Source organism: Pecten maximus, chromosome 11 (assembly GCF_902652985.1).
Source record: "Pecten maximus chromosome 11, xPecMax1.1, whole genome shotgun sequence".
Classification (NCBI taxonomy): domain Eukaryota; kingdom Metazoa; phylum Mollusca; class Bivalvia; order Pectinida; family Pectinidae; genus Pecten; species Pecten maximus.
In genome coordinates, this window is record NC_047025.1 from 5,241,286 (window position 1) to 5,265,876 (window position 24,591).

Sequence of the window (24,591 nt, forward strand, 5' to 3'; positions counted from 1 at the left end):
CATTCCGAGTCATATATTTCGTCACGTATACCGATGTCTTACAGTATCAAACCGAGATAGCTCGTCATTATGAAGTACTTTAATTCGTCATAAGGAGAATTCTGTCGATACAGCTTCAGTGGTAATCAACAGATAATGTATGTCCTAAATAGAATTTCGTAGAAGTGAGTGTGTCACCCTGAGCCGACTTTATTCAAAGGATATATTTCTGGAAATTCTATGATCACCATATGAAAAACGTTATGATTTTATCCATGTTGCAGGTTCATCGGTTGGCTGGTAAGCTGGTTGGTTTGAGGGAGCTTGATCTCTACCTCACATCTGAGATTACATGTATCTATATATATATATATATAACATGGCCATGTCGACGTCAGGAGACCGCCATGTTACCATTCACTCGCTTCGTAACTCACAGCTCAACGTACAGACTCAAAATTTCATGAGACGGCACAGTTTGATAATACACAGTGTGGATGGTATAATGAGTACAAGATGTGTGCTGTATGACGTCGACAATACATGGAGTTTTACATGTGACTCAATGGTCATCCATCAGTCATGGAAAAGTCATGTTTTAAGTTAAGTAACATATTGATGTGGAACCTTGTAGCGAACATAAAAACAAGTTAATAATAAGAATTTCCCATGAAAAAGGCCAATAACTCAAGAAAAAAACAACAACAGAATATTGACACAGGATTCAAACACTATAATCCTTGATGACAAAGCCACATACAAGATTCGAGATTGATCGATACATCAAAAAATTATATTGTGTATCGTACTGAGTAAATATACATACTATTCCAGGAAGACGTACGTCAATAGCACTGGTAGTAAAAGGATCAAACCTGATTGGAATGATTTATTTTTTTGTCTTGAGAGTAATCGGGAACCAGTCATGACGAAATCCTATGTACCTGACGGAATTGGTGACAGAAAACACGATCTTCTGATTCAGTCAATGATTTTACACAACTTGATGACGAATCTTGGAGGGCTTGATTCGTTCAAGTCTTCTACAGCTCATGAAGTGTCTGTTTCAGAAACTGATTTCATGTGACTAATTGGGTGAATAGATGGGTGTCCTCTATACACACAAGACGTTAAACATTCAGGAACACCTGGTCTCATTATTTCTGTACAAACTATACCATCGTTTTATCAAGGTTAAGGTTGAGTTTGAACTGCACACATTTGAGATATTCTGTTTTTTGTTTTTCGTTTTTTGTTTTTTTGTTTTTTTTTTTTTGTTTTTTTGTTTTTGTTTTTTTTTTTGTGATTTTTTATTATACATCGAAGAAATATTTTTCACTATTAGCACACCTCGTTTTTTAATAACTGCACAATAAAAAAATCTGTAAACAGTGTGAATTAAGAGTCCTAGATATATAAGTGATTTAAACTCAAGTACGCATTTATTTTATACCAAGTGATACAGTTTAAGTATTTAACATAAACTCTAAGAAAATGTTTCCTTGTCCGGGCGGGTTTTGCAAAGGGAGGTAAGTGGTGATAGAAAAACTCAAATACGCATTGAATTCTATACTTAAATTAGAATACTTGACAATATGCAAGGTAGACACTTAGAAGTATTTCCTTTTTCATGGAGTCGGGTCTCTGAAGGAGCGGTAAGTGGTGACAGATACGAAAGTGTTTATTGAGTGTTTGGACACTTAATGATTCTCGAGTTACATTAATCAGCATCCCGTTCGAGCGATTGGATAGATAGTTATGTACTTTCTGCAAAATTTCTTTTAATATCTTCTCCAGATACAAACACATTCATCGTGTCAAAATGCTGTATCATTTTTTTTTTTTTTGACTTGGTGATTGTCCTCATACATTAAGATGGTAAACTAACATCAAAATTGTCCTGTAGAAAGAAAATTTTTATTTAATTTTCAATGTATTATGCAAGCTGTGAAGGATCAAAAATTGAAAGACAAAGGTAATTGGTCTAAAATCTAATAGATTATTTTCCGGTAGGGATTCGGCCGAATAGTTCCGAATGGGTCTCGTGACTACGTGACCACATTCGGCTTTCATCGTAAAGCAATGTTTACAAACATAAATCAAGGTTAACAGTGTTTGAAAACCAGTAATTCACTAAACATATAATCATTGAGATTTTTTTTACATTATAGACTGGTGTATCGTTATATGTTAAACCCACTTCACCATTTATAAGAAGAAATCATCGTTTTATTAGTATCTATGACGTTATAGTCTCGAACTCATTTTCATGCACTCTCAGTAATTCATTCAGGATTCAAATAGATTCTAACCACACCCCTCCCCCTCCTTTTGATCTTCCTTACTTATATCCTTTTTAAATTACGACTTTTGTACAAATTACTTTCCAAATGCTCTGTACATGTAATTGTGTGATTGCGATAGTTTATGCCATCTTGTTATTTGTATAATTTATGATTGTAATATTTAAGGGGGAGGGCTTTAGATAAGTTGTATAACTTGTGCCCAATCCCGATTGCACAGAAGGCAATACAATATGTTTTAACTAATAGTCTCGTTAAGTACCATCACTGATTTTTTTGATTTTTTCTATTCTTTTGTTAATAGGTCAAATATATTTTTCTGTTTTTGACAAAAAATAATCCCACCTCCATATCTCTAAACCACCCACTATTGAGTGACGGTAACCAGAGAAGAGAATTGAGTCTTTAAAACAATGAAATATGATGATCAGTTTGTCTTTCTTTAATAATAACATTTCACCTATTTGGGTGCTGCTTAAGTAATGGTGGTAAACCAGAGTTGCTCGTAAGGATGACAAATGAACTAGTGGTTTGTAGATAACGTCCATCGTGTTAACTGTCGTGTTAATCTAATGTTATGTAGGATTAGAGGCGGCAAAATTGACAAATAATTTTGATTTGGTTTGGTTTATTTTGTTTAACGTCCTATTTACAGCCAGGGTAATATCAGGACGTGCCAGGTTTGGAGGTGGAGGAAAGCCGGAGTACCCAGAGAAAAACCATCGGCCTACGGTCAGTACCTGGTAACTGCCCCACGTACAATGTAGGTTTCTAACTCGCAACCTAGAGGTGGAGGGCTAGTGATAAAGTGTCGGGACACATTAACAACTCCGCCACCGCGGCCCCTACAAATAATTTTGATTCCGTCCAACTGTTTTGTAATTTCGATTTCAACAATCTATCATTGACTGATTTCCATATTGAATTAGATCAGTGGTTTCCACAGGAGATCCAAGAGGGATATTAGGCCCACCATTGAATGTTATTTATTGGTTCTATGTAAGTGTGATTTTGTTCTTTTTTAATGATTTGACAACAAGGAGAAACCACATATGAAATCTAAAAGAGATCAAACAAGATCATTTTGTTTTCTGGATCAAATACAAAATCAGATGTGTACAACTAGAAACTAAGGGAAACAAACATGTAAAGGTTGACAAAAATCGCTTCTCAAGAAATATCGATTACTTCAAATGTCAAAAACAATTATCAAGAAAAATGCGGATTCTTTGTTTCTAAGTTGATTGAATTGATAATATCAATTAACTCATGTGTTTACAATTCTCAAATTGTTAGTTGATTCTTGTTCATTTTCATATTAGTTATTGCCAACTAGTTCCTAAAGAAAAGTATCGATATCGTCAGCAAATAGACTTGATTTCGCTTGTTACACAGGGATTTTATGTAAATCATCAAAATAATGATAGCTTTGCCCATCTCATTTTGTAATATTCCAGAAAACGAAATTATCCTCTTTGATCTCTTTTTGATTTCATACGTGGATGTAAATTATCAAAATAAAAATGGTTATAGAACAGAGCCTTGTGGAACACACACGTTTACATTCCTAAATGTATAGTAAAGAATCCTGTTGTTTCAGAGACGTGTATTTTGAACCATTGTAAATTTAAACCCTTTATAAAACGTGGCTGTATGTCGGAGGCGACTTATGTGACAGTTCCTACAGATTCGTGAACCCTTATTATCCTCTCCATGGTTTCCCCTTTCCTTCTGATTCGGGCACCATTAACTCTCTCTGGTTTCTTTCTGGTATATAACAAAACCCCGAAATAACAACAACAAGAAATATCTTTTAAAAAGATAAACGGCATAGTTTAAATGCTGGTAGTTATAATGTAAAACTGCTGGTGAAATAAATTAACGATATAATGCGTTTCAGCACGGATAACAGAATTATATCAGTTTGAATCATTTTTAATCAGTAATTTAATTTTATCAATGTATCATTTGAAAAGATTCAGCTTATATTCAATCTTAACTTTGTTTCGTTTTTAACTGCATATCTGCAATTTGCATTTACCGCTACATATGTATCGGGTATTTTTGTGCTTGTCTATTTCTTGAAAAGTTAGTGACACTATCAGAAAGGGGGAAATAAAAACGTGAAATTGTCTTGTGTCGATTGTATGTTTGAGTTACTTACCTTGTTCTTGTCACCGCGAATGAGTGTCAACTCCATTGTGTACTCTTAAAGGAATGGCGGTCAAAGATGATCATTCGTGTGCAGATGACAACTTTTTCTTTTTCGAGTTACCGAATTGACCAAATGCCGAACTCAGATACATTGTAAAGAGAGAATAAGGAAAACATTTTCAAAAATCTCATTAAGCCAATGCTGACTTCTGAGCGTGATAGGACCACTTCAAAATTAATTTGAAACGCCCTAAAATTAATTTGGAACGAATGATGTACCGAATGTTTTTTTTTTTTTTTTTTTTCACCAGAAAATTAAAGGAAACAACACGTGTGAAACTCTCTTAAGGGGCCTTTAAACAGCAAATCTAGTCAAAACATTGATATCTTACAGGCCTATAGATCCCTATTATGGTGCAATGTCACAGAAGTAACATGATGGACTTTTAGTTTGTATCATTGCAAACCGTGGGACTTGCTGTTGACATGTAATTTGTTAAGCTGTTTGTAAATTTCAACAAAACGTAAGAAAAATGCATGTTTCAGGGGGACATAATTAACTCATTTGCATCCCATATATTACACAAACTTGCCATGTCGTTTTGCTCACAAGTGTCTAAAGCACAAAATAGGAGCATTGGTTTGACCAGCTTTGATGTTATTATATGTAAAAACTCTGTTTTTATTTTGACCTTGAATTGCAAATGGTGGTCGTGAATGATATCACACAAATATGGCATATAAGGAGGTATTTAAAACATCAAAAATGCTCTTATTAGACAATATAAAGTATTCTTGAAGTGGCAAGAAGACTGCTTTTATGAAAAAATGTTCAACCGTTGAGTTTGGGGTAAAATATGCCTATTTCTGAAAAAGGCTGCAAACTCACCATTTTAACAAATTGACATTCAAATGTTTCATGTTACTATGATGAATTGTCTTAAAAGTACGATATAGGAGTTTTGTTATTAACTGAAATGCCTCCTTTAAGCCATATTTGTGTAATATTATTCTCAGCTGCCATTTGCATTTCAAGGTCAAAACAAAATAAGTGTTTATACGTACATACAGTAAAATCCGGTCAAACAAATGCTCCTACCCTGTGCTATAGACACTTGTGAACATAACAGCATGGCTATTTTTCAGGTTTGATCATTTGCGTGACTTAGAATTATTCCATGCCAAATCTTACCACAAAGTTACTCTACAGAAGAAACTGGTAGCATCTATAGCATATTATTGGTGATTGTAAGAAGCTACATGTCCAAACAAACATTTTGGTATATTACATGACGGTTTTTTGTGCAAATCTTAAGGTATTTATTCGTGTTTGAAATTCAACACTATTCTGCTATATAGATGACCCTTAATCAATTCAATTTAATTGCAAAGAAAAAATCAAACATATATATAGGTCTGTACGGCATTCATCACATCAAACAACATAAATAATGATAATTAAAAGCAACTGTTTGTTCACTGTACATGTATGATCACTGTACATGTATGTTCACTGTACATGTATATTACTGTACATGTATGTTCACTGTACATGTATGTTATCTGTACATGTATGTTCACTGTACATGTATGTTCACTGTACATGTATGTTCACTGTACATGTATGTTCACTATATGTTCACTGTACATGTATGTTCACTGTACATGTATGTTATCTGTACATGTATGTTCACTGTACATGTATGTTCACTGTACATGTATGTTCACTGTACATGTATATTACTGTCAATGCATGTTCAGTGTACGTGTATATTCACTAAACATGTATGTTCACTATACATGTATGTCCACTGTACAAGTATGTTCACTGTACATTATGTTCACTGTACATGTATGTTCACTATATACATGCATATTCACTGTACATGTATATAATCTGTATGATTTGAATCCATTAAATACGATTTTATTAAATATCCAGTTTTCCACACGAAGTATATAAACAATATCGAAAGACATTCTATGATTGCAATTAATACCTTGAACAGAATCCTGGTCACTCCCTTACTCTCTCCCTTACTTTCACACCTCTATGGAATACTGTTTATCTCCCTTACTTTCACACCTATATGGATTACTGGTTATCTCCCTTATTTTCACCCCTCTATGGATTACTGGTTACCTCCCTTATTTTCACCCCTCTATGGATAACTGCTTATCTCCCTTATTTTCACCCCTCTATGGAATACTGTTTATCTCCCTTATTTTCACACCTCTATGGGTTACTGGTTATCTCCCTTATTTTCTCGTCTCTATGGATTACTGTTTATCTTCCTTACGTTCACACCTCTATGGATTACTGGTTATCTCCCTTATTTTCACCCCTCTATGGATTACTGGTTATCTTCCTTACGTTCACACCTCTATGGATTACTGGTTATCTCCCTTATTTTCACCCTTCAATAGACTTGTTGTCTCCATTTCTTGCCCATCTCTTTGGATTACTGGTTATCTCCCTTTCTTTCACACCTCTATAAATTACTGGTTATCTCCCCTTCTTTCGCATTCTCTAGAGAGTATTAATTATCTCTCTTCCTTTCCGATCAATTCCCATCAATCTGTAGTCATACATCTCTTTAAACTAAACCATACACTATATATGTCTATTTGTTTAGTTCTGCTGGTGACAATATTCGTACCGAGTGACACTGACCTACCCCTGTACCAAAGGCTTCGACAATTGATGTCGCGACCTTTCCATCCAAATGGCTACGATTAAGGAAAGAAACTAAACCTTTTTGTCTTACAGATTTGTTATCATATCTAGGATCACTGACAGGCAGGGCAGATTTGGTTAATACCTCACAATCAATGTGATATCTCACTTCCTTTCGTATTTCACGATAACCAAATTTTTATTTCATACTACTCAAACCCCTGGTTATTAATCTTTCTTTGACAGCATCTGCCTCACCCAGTTTAGACAAAGCTGAGCACCCCAAAAAAAAACCCAGAAAAAGGTTGCAAGTGCTGATAATTTGGATTGACAGACGATAGAATGGTGTAATCAGAATCACCACAGTTCAAAAACGATCAATAAAAGGATTTTAAAGTGTTTATAAACGCGATGTGTACACAAAAACAAGAATACACTGTTACCAAGTTAATCAGATACCATAACAATTGTGCAATGGGTGTAGTTATGACATATTCTAATGTAAGTGTTGTTTTCAAACAGTGTATGCATTAATTAATTAATATGATATCAATAAGATATCGTTAATCCCGGTAATACCTTCATCTGAAACTTCCCATGTCCCTTTTTGATACACAGTTTATAATGCAGAGTACTTTGATGCCCCATGGTATTTCAGTCTCAGTATGGCTTTCCCTTGTACTGGTTTGGTATGTCTTGAAGTGTTGTAGCCGTTCTATCCTTTCCTTGGCAGGGTTCAGATATTGACCAAACACTCTAACAGTAAGAGAGTCTCTGTATTCTTTTAGAGATCTTAATTTGTCTCCAACCATCTCATAACATATACCCAGGAGATTGTGTACAATCCAGTGATGGCCAACCCCCTGATTCACGTCATGCTTCACCATGCCAAGATGAATCAATGCCTCATCGCGTCTCCTTGTGTCACCGAGTTCGTGGTAACACAAGAAAGATAGAAACACAGCGAATGGGAGTGGGGGTATCGCCAGACTATGTCCATCATAGATTTGTTTGATTTCCTGACGTAAGTTTGATGGGCAGAACTGTGAAGTGTGTTTTGTGAACATGACATTAAATATGAAAAACTCCTTGCATTTCTGTAGCAGAGTATATTCACGCCCACGGAAACTTCGTATGTGGCTGTAACTGACAGATCTTTCTGAAAAGTGATGGAAATAGAATTTCGATGACACAATCGTGTTTCTACATATTTCCAGGGCTTTACTGTAATTTCCAGTCTGGTAGTAATATGTTGCTAATGTTAACTCTCCTGGACTTGTACATATTGAGGCAAGTGGTGCCAGAAGTTTCTTGGATTTCCTGAGCGATTTGTACTTCTCTTTATTTCCGGTCGCTGCAATATGTTTCTCTAATGTCTCCATTCCTGTACAACACAGAGCCCGTACAGAAGAAGCGTAACCTACAAATCCATCCATGTCTGACTTTGATTCAGACAGGATTGTCAGTGACGCATGTAGCAATTCTGAAAAAAAGTAAATATTCATTGTTTGACGTATAGTCCATTCCAGGTCTAATAATGTCGAAAGCCGTAGAACAAATTTCAACGATCCGTTCCTCACTGTATATATACGCTCTCTATGGATGGTTGTATGAATGTTCCAACGGAAAGGCATCCCCATTTCTTATTATGGAGATCAACGAGAAAACGATGGAGCTTTTCTTGATTTTCCCCATGAACTTTTCCAAGAAACATATTGTTTCCTTTAATGAAGTAATTCGGACAATATCCTGTCTTCACCCAAGGATATCAAAATGTTTAAGCAAAACATGAAACAGAAAAATATATGCTTTCCTTGCCAAAACGAATCGGGTGTGCTTTCTACTGCATGGAATAAAACAGTTTTCATAATATAGGATGACAGAATATCTACATCTCCTACTAACTGTTTCAATGTTTCAGATATTTGTTTGAGGAAGTACTTGAGAAGTCCGTACACTAAAAATTGTACATGAGTGAAAGAATGTACAAGTTTCCTTTCCGCAGTTGTGAACGAAATCCTCCATTGTAGGAATGTGTCCGCAGACGTTTTGTCTCCCACAGGGACAAGATGACAACCACCTTGTACTATCTCATCTTTCAAAGTTTGATCTGGCCAGTTATGAATACGGGGCCTGGTCACCCACTCATCTGCATCTTTTGGCCAATTATAACACCGGAATGAGCGCACCATATCAAAATCTCTCAACAGATTAATTTGCTCAATCCTCATACTAGAAGCTGGACCATTAATATCAACGGCATGTTGATAAAATTCTCTTTGACTATCAATACTATACACTTTGTACATTTCACTTGATATGAAATGTACTTTTCCAGCAGGAACAATAGATTGTAAAAAGCATTCGTCAACACCATCTATGAGATGACATATTTTCAGAGTTACATAACCAGGTCTGCTATCAGCGTCTCCCGTTATCAGAACAGTTTTATCCCTGCAGTCTGGTGTATCACTGGGGTCGGGACACAATACTATCACATTTTATCTGTAATCATCAAGTCTCTATCCGAACCTTGCATATTCATTCCTTCTGCTGCACTTCCTGTAGAAAACTGATCGAAATCCGATTGATATTGATTTAGGAAATGATCCATTAAAACTGTCATCCTTCTGCTTGCAGCAACAATCTCGCGGCTCCCTATAAAATTATCGAGGACGTGATAAAGAATCCAGGAATTCTCGTACTGCTCACCCTGATCAGCCATCTTAGTTACATATATCTGTAATTACATAGCAGAGACACGACATATTAGTTTAGTACTAACAATAACCATACATTAACAAAGATAAACAAAGTTAACAAAGATAAACAAAGTTATCCTATTGTGACTGAAAATCGATAGCATTATATACGTGCATGTGATGAATAAAGTCAACTGTTAAATTTTCGAGGCAATCCGCGATTTATGAAGACATAAGAAAATTTACAAATAATCACAGGCAATGAACTTGAAACAGATATATACATCAATTATTGTAATAATCAACGATATCGCTTTGTTTCTGTTAATAATTCATTCGGTTGGCTAATGCGTATACATACCATTAATCAATTTTGATTGGTTTACGTCGGAAAGAATTTATAATGGAGCGCGAAACAAAATACCAACTAACTTGTCAGCGGGCAAGTTGTACTAGATAATCCAGCACCAGGAGTTTACCACAGGGGCAAGTGACAATGTTTCTGGCGGAGAATACTATAACCAGTACTGATAACAGTGCAATAAAACTCTCCAGAAAGATTGATTGAGTTTTCATGTGCTGTCAAATATGCTGGCGAGAGCTATTTAAGTGATTTTGTTTGCAAGCAGTGACACATATCCAATATACATGAATAAAATATCAAATCAAGTTAATATACTTTATTTCAAGTAAGTTGACAATGCTTGCCAAAAACAACAGATTGTACAACAAATACAAAATCTATGAAATAAACTTATTTTCTAAGCTTTAAATCATGAGCATTTGTCTTTTTCCCGATCGTTTGAACATTTAAGTTTTACCAAAAAAAAAAAAAAAAAAAATGAATACGATATTATATTATATCTCTGAAACTTCATCCTTACCTGATTAAAATTATTTTATATTAACCAAGGACAACTTCTGATTGATAAATACAAAATCCAGTTGATAAATACTACTTCAGGTTAAGATATGCTACTTTCAGTTTACACATAAAAAGGAGCAATCACTGAAATATAGAGAAACTAGGAATGCTGGACTATTTGATATTGATAAAACTACATTGCACTAAAGATGTGATTGTGTTATAAGTGAAGACAAGATGAATTAAAGAAGTACTTACAGTGGAGAAAATGAGAAGTTGTACACCCGTTTAATTATTTATTTATATATTCATTTATTTATTTATTTATGTTTCAAAGTTTGAGAAATAAAATAAAACACAATTGTTCTGAATAAAAGCTTTATTGGAATAGAGAAACATGTAGCTGGAAAGAAAGAAAGAAAGAAAGAAAAGAGTGAAGAAAGAAAAGTATGAAAATCGGAATATATTCATATTAATTCTTACTTTATTCACTATACAATTCTTGTAGAAAGGCACACTTTTACTGAGAAACATTTTGTGTTTATTGTTCCGCTGTATCCACCAGTCAAAGACGACGTTATGCACTGGTAACATGCACTCTTATGTCGATGAAAGTGCTTGGTACAAGCAAGATTAAGGTGTTACGGTGTAATATATATGAGGATAACTCTCGTCTCCCTGTAGTTGGTAAGCCTGTCGGCGATTTCCAGTTTACAACGTAAGTAACTGATAAAGGCCGAAAACTGTCGCCTGGCTATGATCAATTAAAGGAAAATCATTTTACAACGGATCTTCGTTGACAATCAGTTTCTGCTTTATCAATAATACTGAACGCAATATTCATAAATATCATTTACATTGGAACCTAATCTTTGATTTTTATCTGTAACGTACATTGTGGTTTTATTGGTTTGTAGTGCCTAAGAAAGGAAAATAAAAAAAAAACGAATAAAAGTGTGTCTGTACCGTATTAATACCAAATCTCTAGAAATGAAACACGAAATAAGATTATGTACGGTGTCAATATCAAATCTATAGAAGTTTGCCTTCAAATGAGAAAAACTTGTCGAGGCTAGCTGTTTGTTTTGCGAATGATTTTTTCCCCTCCAACCATCTGTGGAAAAACGCTTGACACTATGTTCCTGTTATTTTATTATTCTACAGCAGACAACACTACAATGTCGTTTATATAGTCATGATCGACGTCACACAATGGGATTTGTTGTTATAATTTCACATTGTGATCACGGTCATACATTTTTGTATGTACGAATTTGAATTATGTTTCAAACGTATATTGTGATTTTTTTCAAACAGTACTATAGTAACAAGAAAATCCGATTGAATTAGTTGATTCCAACATTTCTGGGTTAGAATGAGAATTTTTTTATTTTTTTTGTTCCACCCGATATCCACAGGGCGAGACAGGGTCAAACTAATTATATATCTATAAAATGGACGTCCCCATCGATCTACATTAGAAATAGTTCAAACTTACCGGAATGCGCTAAGAAAGATCAAAGTAATGATGTACATGTCACCAGCTTCTTTGCTGTCCGGATGTTAATTTCACCAGCTTGTTTGTTGTCATGATGTTTATTTCACAATTTGTGTTGTTGTCATGATGTATATTTCACCATTTTGCTGTTGTCAGGATGTATATTTCACCAGCTTGTTTGTTGTCCGGATGCATATTTCATCAGTAAAGTTGTCTGAATGTTTATTTCACCATTTTTGTTGTTATCAGGATGTATATTTCACCATTCTGATTATTATCCGGATGTTTATTTCACCATTTTTGTTGTTATCAGGATGTATGTTTCACCACTTTGGTTGTTGACCGGGTGTTTATTTCACCATTTTGGTTTCTGTTCCTATGTGTGCTTCACCATTTTGTTTTTTCAAATTTCGCACGAATTCTTCTGTCTTATGATTGGTTCCAGCAGCTTTGTGGAAATGAGATAAAAATGTCAATTATTCTGACTGAGCCCTGGTAAACAGTTATAACCAACGTGCGGTCACTGTATCCACTGACTCTAGTGTGCGGAGGTCGAGTCATTCGCTTTTTAAGAACATTTACAAAATACAAGTGGTCACGTGAACACGTCGATCGAACGGATCACTCCACGAACACTAACGTAATGTTTTATATGACCTTATATAGCGATTGCGGACGAGCGCTTAGAAAAGATGTTCACTTACCCAACTTTTCCAGACCATGTATAAAACATGTATTATAGGGACCACAGAAACAAATCAAAAATAGATTGTGAGTTTTTCCCTTTTGGGCAGAAGATTTAATAGAAAGGTGAATGCACCGGGGCCTACTGATTGGATATTTAGGTGAGAGAATTTTCCAAAGTTTTATGTGTGGGCTGGCCAATACAAGTAGATGTAAAATATATAGAAAAACAGTTTTTTTTCTAGCCTGTTTTTGTCGGGAGGAGTTAATTAAGTGTGTATTTTGTTATAAATTTAAGTGAAATTTTGGTGCTGAATTCAATACAAGATGGGGGCCCCCATATAAAAAAAAATTCAAATTGGTGATATTTTTAATCATTCTATTTACAGGTTTCCGAAATGACAGTCTTCAAGATTATGGCTAGTGGACCAGTGTTGAAAACTCCATTTAAGCAGGACAGTGGTAAACGTTAACATTATCGTCTATGGGAAATCATCCGTAGTTCTTATAGTAATCATGTATAACGATATATTGAGTCCCTGATCATGTATTATATTATAGTGAGTCCCTGATCATGTATAATAGTATCGTGTGCCCCTGATCATGTATTATATTATAGTGAGCCCCTGATCAAGTATTATATTATAGTGAGTCCCTGATCATGTATTATATTATAGAGAGTCCCTGATCATGTATTATATTATAGTGAGTCCCTGATCATGTATTATATAACAATGAGTCCCTGATCATGTATTATATTATAGTGAGTCCCTGATCATGTATTATATTATAGAGAGGCCCTGATTATGTATTATATTATAGTGAGTCCCTGACCATGTATTATATTATAGTGAGTCCTTGATTATGTATTATATTATAGTGAGTCCCTGATCATGTATTATATTAAAGTGAGTCCCTGATCATGTTTATATTATAGTGAGTCCCTGATCATGTATTATATTAAAGTGAGTCCCTGATCATGTATAATAGTATCGTGTGCCCCTGATCATGTATTATATTATAGTGAGCCCCTGATCAAGTATTATATTATAGTGAGTCCCTTATCATGTATTATATTATAGAGAATCCCTGATCATGTATTATACTATAGTGAGTCACTGATCATGTATTATATTATAGTGAGTCCCTGATCATGTATTATATTATAGATAGGCCCTAATTATGTATTAAATTATAGTGAGGCCCTGATTATGTATTATATTATAGTGAGCCCCTGCTCATATATTCTATTATAGTGAGTCCCTAATCATGTATTATATCATAGTGAGTCCCTGATCATGTTTTATATTATAGTGGGTCCCTGATCATGTATTATATTATAGTGAGGCCCTGATCATGTATTATATTATAGTGAGTCCCTGATCATGTATTATATTATTATGGTGAGCCCCTGATCATGTATTATATTATAGTGAGTCCCTGATCATGTATTATAATATAGAGAGTCCCTGATCATGTATTATATAACAGTTAGTCCCTGATCATGTATTATATTATAGTGAACCCCATATCATGTATTATATTATAGTGAGTCCCTGATCATGTATTATATTATAGTGAGTTCCTGACCATGTATTGTATTATAGCGAGTCCTGATTATGTATTATATTACAGTGAGTCCCTGACCATGTATTATATTATAATGAGTCCCTGATCATGTATTATATCAAAGTGAGTCCCTGATCATGTATAATAGTATCGTGTGCCCCTGATCATGTATTATATTATAGTGAGCCCCTGATCAAGTATTATATTATAGTGAGTCCCTTATCATGTATTATATTATAGTGAGTCTCTGATCATGTATTATATTATAGTGAGTACCTGATCATGTATTATATTATAGTGAGTCCTTGATCATATATTATATTATAGTGAGTCCCTAATCATGTATTATATTATAGTGAGTGCCTGATCATGTTTTATATTATAGTGGGTCCCTGATCATGTATTATATTATAGTGAGGCCCTGATCATGTATTATATTATAGTGAGTCCCTGATCATGTATAATATTATTATGGTGAGCCCCTGATCATGTATTATATTATAGTGAGTCCCTGATCATGTATTATAATATAGAGAGTCCCTGATCATGTATTATATAACAATTAGTCCCTTATCATGTATTATATTATAGTGAGTCCCTGATCATGTATTATATAACAATGAGTCCCTGATCATGTATTATATTATAGTGAACCCCTGATCATGTATTATATTATAATGAGTCCCTGATCATGTATTATATTTTAGAGAGTCCCTGATCATGTATTATACTATAGTGGGTCCCTGATCATGTATTATATTAAAGTGAGTCCCTGATCATGTATTATATTATAGTGAGTCCCTGATCATGTATTATATTATAGTGAGCCCCTGATCATGTTTTATATTACAGTGTCCCTGATCATGTATTATATCATACTGAGATCTGATCATGTATTATACTATAGTGAGTGTCCGATCATGTATAATACACTATTCTTCCACGTTTGCTATGCAACGCCAGTTTTTATTGGTTTAAAACCGTGAATTTTTTGCCAATTATACACTCTCGTGTCAATAATACACGCTCGTGAGTCACGGCGGTTACATTCTTTCCCCTCCAAAATCGTGCATTTGTAAACAAACATGGCGGCGCAAAAACGTTTGAACGTCGGAGACCGTGTAATTTACAACGGAGAAATTTGCCAGATGAATTTCTATCCACCAGAGCAGACTTTGCCGATCAATATGTTGTAAGGTCAATTTCAAGAGGAAACCTTTGGAGAGCATTTCTACATGAATTGCTGGCCGACATCCCCGAAAGTTCTCGTAATGTTACCGTCAACTGGCTTGGGACTGACGTCAGCTTTTGAATATTCATTAGCACGTACGCCTTATCGTTTCCTGTGACTTGTAACAGCCATGTAGCGACATATTTCCCGGGGTTTCTTTGCCGTTTTTCTAGTAGGAAGAGATAGATCTCTGAACTTAACAGTACATGGTAGAATAGAAATAATCAGCTTTGATTTGTGTATTGTTGCAGGATATAAAACTCGGACTCGGATATTTTGCCATTTTAATTAATAACTCAGGCCTTCGTTATGAATTTAATTGCAAAATATCCTCGTCCTCGTTGTATATCCTGCAACAATACACGAATCATCGTTAATTATTTCTTAAGTAAGCCCCTGGTATATATCATAGTGAACCCTTGATAATGCATTATGATAGATTGATACTCGAACATGTATTATATTATAGTGAGTCCCTGATCATCTATTATATTATAGTGAGTCCCTGATCATGTATTATATTATGGTGAGTCCCTGATCATGTATTATATTATCGTGAGTCATTGATCATGTATTATATTATCGTGAGTCATTGATCATGTATAATATTATAGTGAGTCCCTGATCATGTATAATATTATAGTGAGTCCCTGTTCATGTATTATATTATAGTGAGTCCCTGATCATGTATTATATTATAGTGAGTCCCTGATCATGTATTATATTATAATGAGTCCCTGATCATGTATTATATCATAGTGAGTCCCTGATCATGTATTATAGTATCGTGTGCCCCTGATCATGTATTATATTATAGTGAGTCCCTGATCATGTATTATATCATAGTGAGTCCCTGATCATGTATTATATTATAGTGAGTCCCTGATCATGTATTATATTATAGTGAGTCCATGATCATGTATTATATTATAGTGAGTCCCTGATCATGTATTATATTATAGTGAGTCCCTTGATCATGTTATATATTATAGTGAGTCCCTGATCATGTATTATATTATAGTGAGTCCCTGATCATGTATTATAATATAGTGAGTCCCTGATCATGTATTATATTATAGTGAGTCCCTGATCATGTATTATAATATAGTGAGTCCCTGATCATGTATTATATTATAGTGAGTCCCTGATCATGTATTATATTGTATTGAGTCCCTGATCATGTATTATATCATAGTGAGTCCCTTGATCATGTATTATATTATAGTGAGTCCCTGATCATGTATTATATTATAGTGAGTCCCTGATCATGTATTATATTATAGTGAGTCCCTGATCATGTATTATATAATAGTGAGTCCCTGATCATGTATATAAGAGTCCAGTGAGTCATTGTCATGTTATAATGAGTCCCTGATCATGTATTATATTTTAGAGAGTCCCTGATCATGTATTATACTATAGTGGGTCCCTGATCATGTATTATATTATAGTGATTCCCTGATCATGTATTATATTATAGTGAGTCCCTGATCATGTATTATATTAGTGTGAGCCCCTGATCATGTATTATATTATAGTGAGGCCCTGATTATGTATTATATTATAGTGAGTCCCTGATCATGTATTATATTATAGTGAGTCCCTGATCATGTATTATATTACAGTGTCCCTGATCATGTATTATATCATAGTGAGATCTGATCATGTATTATACTATAGTGAGTGTCCGATCATGTATAATACAATATTCTTCCACGTTTGCTATGCAACGCCAGTTTTTATTGGTTTAAAACCGTGAATTTTTTGCCAATTATACACTCTCGTGTCAATAATACACGCTCGTGAGTCACGGCGGTTACATTCTTTCCCCTGCAAAATCGTGCATTTGTAAACAAACATGGCGGCGCAAAAACGTTTGAACGTCGGAGACCGTGTAATTTACAACGGAGAAATTTGCCAGATGAATTTCTATCCATCAGAGCAGACGTTGCCGATCAATATGTTGTAAGGTCAATTTCAAGAGGAAACCTTTGGAGAGCATTTCTACATGAATTGCTGGCCGACATCCCCGAAAGTTCTCGTAATGTTACCGTCAACTGGCTTGGGACTGACGTCAGCTTTTGAATATTCATTAGCACGTACGCCTTATCGTTTCCTGTGACTTGTAACAGCCATGTAGCGACATATTTCCCGGGGTTTCTTTGCCGTTTTTCTAGTAGGAAGAGATAGATCTCTGAACTTAACAGTACATGGTAGAATAGAAATAATCAGCTTTGATTTGTGTATTGTTGCAGGATATAAAACTCGGACTCGGATATTTTGCCATTTTAATTAATAACTCAGGCCTTCGTTATGAATTTAATTGCAAAAAATCCTCGTCCTCGTTGTATATCCTGCAACAATACACGAATCATCGTTAATTATTTCTTAAGTAAGCCCCTGGTATATATCATAGTGAACCCTTGATAATGCATTATGATAGATTGATACTCGAACATGTATTATATTATAGTGAGTCCCTGATCATCTATTATATTATAGTGAGTCCCTGATCATGTATTATATTATAGTGAGTCCCTGATCATGTATTATATTATAGTGAGTCCCTGATCATGTATTATATTATCGTGAGTCATTGATCATGTATTATATTATCGTGAGTCATTGATCATGTATAATATTATAGTGAGTCCCTGATCATGTATAATATTATAGTGAGTCCCTGTTCATGTATTATATTATAGTGAGTCCCTGATCATGTATTATATTATAGTGAGTCCCTGATCATGTATTATATTATCGTGAGTCATTGATCATGTATTATATTATCGTGAGTCATTGATCATGTATTAAATTATAGTGAGTCCATGATCATGTATTATATTATAGTGAGTCCCTGATCATGTATAATATTATAGTGAGTCCCTGATCATGTATTATATTATAGTGAGTCCCTGATCATGTATTATATTATAGTGAGTCCCTGATCATGTATTATATTATAGTGAGTCCCTGATCATGTATTATATTATCGTGAGTCATTGATCATGTATTATATTATCGTGAGTCATTGATCATGTATTATATTATCGTGAGTCATTGATCATGTATTATATTATCGTGAGTCATTGATCATGTATTATATTATCGTGAGTCATTGATCATGTATTATATTATCGTGAGTCATTGATCATGTATCATATTATCGTGAGTCATTGATCATGTATTATATTATCGTGAGTCATTGATCATGTTTCAAGGTTAAGTGAGTCCCTGATCAGGTGTTCTAATAAAGTTTGTCCATGATTAAGTATTACAACAATGTTCGTAAAGTGGTCACAAAATGACGTCATTCCGTCTGACGTCACAATATCAAGTGTATTTTGTATGACATCACGGTGATATATTAAATATTAGACTTATTTCTTTGAAAAGTTATGGTCCTGGATACTGATTACTCTCACACAACTAAATAAATACATCCCCATAATGTTAGATCACTTTGCTAATTGTAATGTTGAGGTATGTCTTCTTAACATAGTGTTATCATGGAGGGAATGTAATCGTTTTAACGATGTTTAACTTGAAGTAGACAGATTCAGATATTATTGCACTTCATGATTTGTTATTATATCATATGCGCATAGAAATAGTGGAATATCTGTTATACTACATACCTACGAGACACATTACTGAGTAACACACATCTTTATACAGTGTGAACTAATAGGCCGAGATGTATACGAGATTATACTAAATGTTTTAAAAATTTAAGTATTTAAAGTAAACTCTTCAAAATGTTTCCTTTTCTAGAGTCAAGTACTCATATAAATGATAATATTAGAAAATATCTAACGAAAACACTTAGAAATATTTCCTTTTCTCTGGAGTCCAGTTTCTGAAAGGTCGGTAAGTGGTGACAGATACTAAAGTGTTTATGGAGTGTGTGGACACTTAATGACTGTCACCTGTACCTTGTACAGACATCAGCACCCTGTTCGAGTAATTCAATATATATTATGTAATGGCTGTGATAGTTCTTTTAATATCTTTTCCAAATATAAACACATTCATCTTGTTAAAATGCTGTGTCAATTTTTCGCCTTGGTAGTTGTATTCATACATCAAGATGGTAACCTAAACCTACCTGTTTCATGTTCATTTTATTTTAAGTTAATTATGCAGGCTATGAAGGATAAAAAAATCGGAAGACAAAGATAATTGGTCTGATAGATTATTTTGCTTTAAAAAATCCAAAATAAATACCATGTCTGAAAAATACCTAAAAAAATGAAATATATAATTATGTGTGGTATGGTAATTATATACTGAAAGAAAATAAGATTTGTTGGCTTGCTGTAAGTGTTTCATTTATTCATGTCAAGTTTAACAATAAGAAAAACAGTTAATATCATCAGGTGTAATATTTTTCTAAAATATATCATCAGACTAAGACCTTTCCCTTTATAGCGTCTGCATCCATTTTTTTGTGAATACCTAAGTCAATGCAAAACAATGAAAAATGACAAATGCATATATTCCCGCTCGTAAGCAGAACACTGCGCATGCTTAAACAGAATATTACCCCTCTTGGTGCCCTGCAAATGTTTTAGTTAGTTGAGGCTATGCAATAGACTCGCCCCCTATCTCCAGAATATTAAAAATTATAAATATTGTTGATCTCGAGGATGTCTGATTCTAAGTTTCAAACTAGGGAGGGGGGGGGGGGGGGGGGGGGGGGATCGGCTGAAAGATTTTTAACAAAACTTAAATGATATCACTCGGCAAATATAGTTTGTTATATCAGTTAATCGTTTATGTGATATAACCTAATCGTTTAAATGATATCACTTAAAGTCAAGGTGATATCACTTATTCAAACAGTTAAATGATATCACTATAACGTGTAAGTAAAATCACTTTTTCAACATTGGAATAGCTTATATAATCAATATTAATATAAATATTATCACTTGATAAATAAGTTATATCACTTAAACGTCTAAGTGATATCACTTTGTCAACATTTGAATAGCTTATATAACCAACATCTATCTTAAAGTTATCCCTTTTTGAACAAGTGATATCACGTTTTGAAGAAGTCATATCACTTTAACGACTAAGTGATGTCACTAATTGGTAATACAAAGTAAAATGGCACCCCATGTTTTCACACATCATACATTATTTTCGTATATATCACATGAATACATATACTTATTTATATATAGTGTTATTATTATCGTGTAAGACGAATATTTGTAAGAATATCAAATGTTAAATTAAAGCTAAATTCATAACAATAAATATCAGTACAGTGTATATGGTATCACCCTCAGCTGTAATACCACAAAGTGGATGAATACCAACCGTTACGTTGGCAATTCCACTGACGTCACATGGTCACGGAACCAAATTTTACAGGAAGTCGGGTGATATCGGTGTTCCTCAGTGGATCGAACCTACGACCCTTAGCTTTCGAATACGCTATAAAAGTATTTTGCCCTTTTAGAAGCACCAGGACATAGCTCCTGTATTGTGGACACGAATAGCATCACTTTGTCTGTACGGAACATAACTCCCGTATTGTTGACCTGGATACCATCATATTGTATTGTATTGTAATGAATTGCATTGTATTGTATTATATCTAAGGATTGATTGTCAACTTTGTTGCTTGCATGGACTGATGAAGGGAAGTGAACCTCGTGCAAATGAAGTGATCCTTACATTTACGTTAACCAAATTTAAAACTTCGCCGCCAGATTGCAAAATTTGGTCGCAACGGTGTGACGTATGTGCGTCATTTTGTAACATTGTTATACTTATCTTACATTTCATGTGTGCACGGTAGCGGAACAGCAGACAGTCAGCTATTCTCGTCGCCAAGGCAATACAAAATATAGTCCCATACACGTTTTGCTTATTACGATGTTGATACACATAAATACGATATGTTCAAGCTAAAATTAATTTATAACACATATTTATGATATTGTATAACAAACACTTAGCAATACCCATATGAATACCAATTTATATCTTTTACTGGAAGGATATTTCTTAAACTTTTTAGTTATTTTATTCTTTCGTATAAAAGTCTTTACTTTATTAGTTAAAATTACATGTAATGATCTTGAAACTATCTTTCAGTAATAAAAGTTGTTTAAAAATCTTTTTACCCCAGTACATTGAAAGTTATATAAGGTTCCAGCAAATCTGACAGACTTTCATCCCAGAATGCACCTGACATGATAGCAATAATCTAATTAATGAGGCAAAATCGTTGAAATCTTTGGACACATTTGACCTCCACGATCTTGAAATCGGTTCAAGGTCATTCAATTGAACACACGTGATAAAATTTGATCCAAGACACTATTGGCTTATAACATCGGGACACTAGATGTTTTTGAAACATTAAAACACGTTGGACCCATGTTACATTAAAGTAACATTAAGATTATGCCAGTTAATCTCCATCTCTTGTTCCTTGTCCTCAGAAATTCAACTCTTTATCACTGTATACTTTTCGCCAGACATGATGAATTAGGTAAAGGTGATAACATGATCCGGCGGTTAGGTGATCCCAAGTTGACAACAGATGATCCGTTGGTAAGGTGATCCTAAGGTCATATGCGGTGATTCTGTGTCAGGTAATCCCAAGAACATTTCAGATGACCAAGTGATAAGGTTATCCAAATATCATATCGGATGACCCTATGGCAAGGTCATTCCAATGTCATACCAGGTGACCAGGTGGAAACGTCATCCAATGGTCATATCGGATGACCCTGTGGTAAGGTCATTCCAATGTAATAACAGGTGACCAGGTTGTAAGGTAATCCAAAGACCATTTCAGATGACCAAGTGATCAGGTAATTCCAAGATGATATCAGTTGACCCGTTGGTAAGGTAATCTAAAGGTCATATCGGATGACCCGGTTGTAATATAACCTCATTGTCGTATCAAGTGACCATGTGAAAATAAAATCGCAATGTCATATAAGTTTTTTTTCAATCTTTCATAATTACTCTTTGCCGGATATGAGAAGACTTAAATTACTAACTTACATAAGATTGCAATAAAGTATTTATCAGGTTTAGTTCCAGAATTAATTTGCCTTAAACAACATTTCGCGAAACTGTTCTTTGGTGAAAGAAGTGATGGGATCATTAACCACTCTAACAAGCGATGGAGCGAAACTGTTTATAGATCAAACACTCGAAAATAAACTATTCACTGGTAATACAGGTGATGACGCGAAACTGATGAAACTAGTGATGGCTGGATGCTGTTCCAACGGGAAACAAACGACGAAGCGAAGTTTTCTTTTATGAAACTAATACAACGAAACTGTTCATTGATGGAAAAAAGGTATGACAAATACAACTCACGTGTAACAGGTGATGACGCGGAACTGTTATTAGTGATGTAAATGATGATACGAAACTATTCAGTGCTGTAGCAAATGACGACGTGAAACAAACTGTTTATCAATAAAGCATTTGGTGACGCATTCGATCACGTAAAACAGTACTGATGGTGTTGATACTTAAATATTATTTCAGAAGATAGATGAAGTCTTTCATCCATTCTTTATGCTTCTCTGATACCTGATCTGGTGTCTGGACTTTCTTTCGCATATCGCCCTCTAACGGTGGAGGCGTCCGGATGGTAATTCCCTCTAACGGAGGAGCCATCGGAATGAAAGACATTGTTCTGGCAACATCAGGTACATTGCATTTGTCGTCTGACACTACCAAAACTTTAGGTCCGCTTTTCTCTGATCTCAACTTTATAGCCTGGTTGACATAGAGTTGGTCATATTTGTCTGCACTGTCGTGGGTCATGATAATGATACAAGGTATCTTCTTCATCATGGAAACCATGGATTCCGTAGTGATTGCATTCCCGAGCACGTCGTCAGTGTTGATGGTATACCGTAATTCCGTGCAGTCTTCTAGAATAGTTCCTAGGCTTCCTGGAAATGTGCATCTCCAGTCTTGTGAACAAGAGTGTAATATTAGTATATCTTTAGTTTCATCCTCTTCGTCAACCTCTGGCATGTAAGTGACTTTGTTGAACATGTCGTACACTTTAAATGCTCGTCTGAAGTGTTTGTAGGCTAGTTGTGCGTTATCCGTGGAGTAGGCGTGAAAGGCGCCATTGATATACACATCAAAGATCAAAGACTCTGGAAGCTTCGCAAAAATTGTTGTACACTCCCATGAACTTAAAAGGGTAACACATTCCTCAAACTGGCCAACTTTCATGTAGCATTCCAGCATGTTCTTGCAGTCGTCTGGCTCCATTTTGTCTTTCTCATTTATTTCCTTATAAATGGCGATTGAATCTCTGTGATCCGCCATGAGCATGTGTAGAACGGCCAGTTGTTTTGGCTTCCCTTCACTTTCATCACTCAACAGTTCTTTGAGTGTCGAATAGGAATTCCACCCAAATTTGAACGGTGGATCGTTTGCTACTATTTCTGATTGAATTTGAAGGGCGTGAGAAAGATGAGATTGACCATCTTTTTTGTATTTCTTCTTTATATCTGTCGGCATTCCTTTTAAATCACTCAGTTCTAGAAGACAAAGTCCAAGCTGTTCATATACATTGGTCATGAGGGTTTTGGTGGGAAGGAATTTTCTTTTAGAAACTATATTTTTGAAAACCTCCAAAGCATTTGCAGTTTCGCCTAACATTCGGTATATAATGCCCTTATCGTACTGCATATTTAAAGTATAGGAGTCTAGTTTTTCTGCTTCATCGATCAGTTTTATAGCCTCCTGAAGAAATGTGTTCCTGGGATGAACTTTAACCTTTAGTGGTGACCTTATCAGTTGGCTATCTTTACGTCAGACTTAGAATAATGGATGAATCCTCCACTCATGTCTACCTTTCTTTTTAATGTAAGAGCAAGATGGTGGTATCCCTGAGGCGTTGGTTTGATTCCAAGTGATT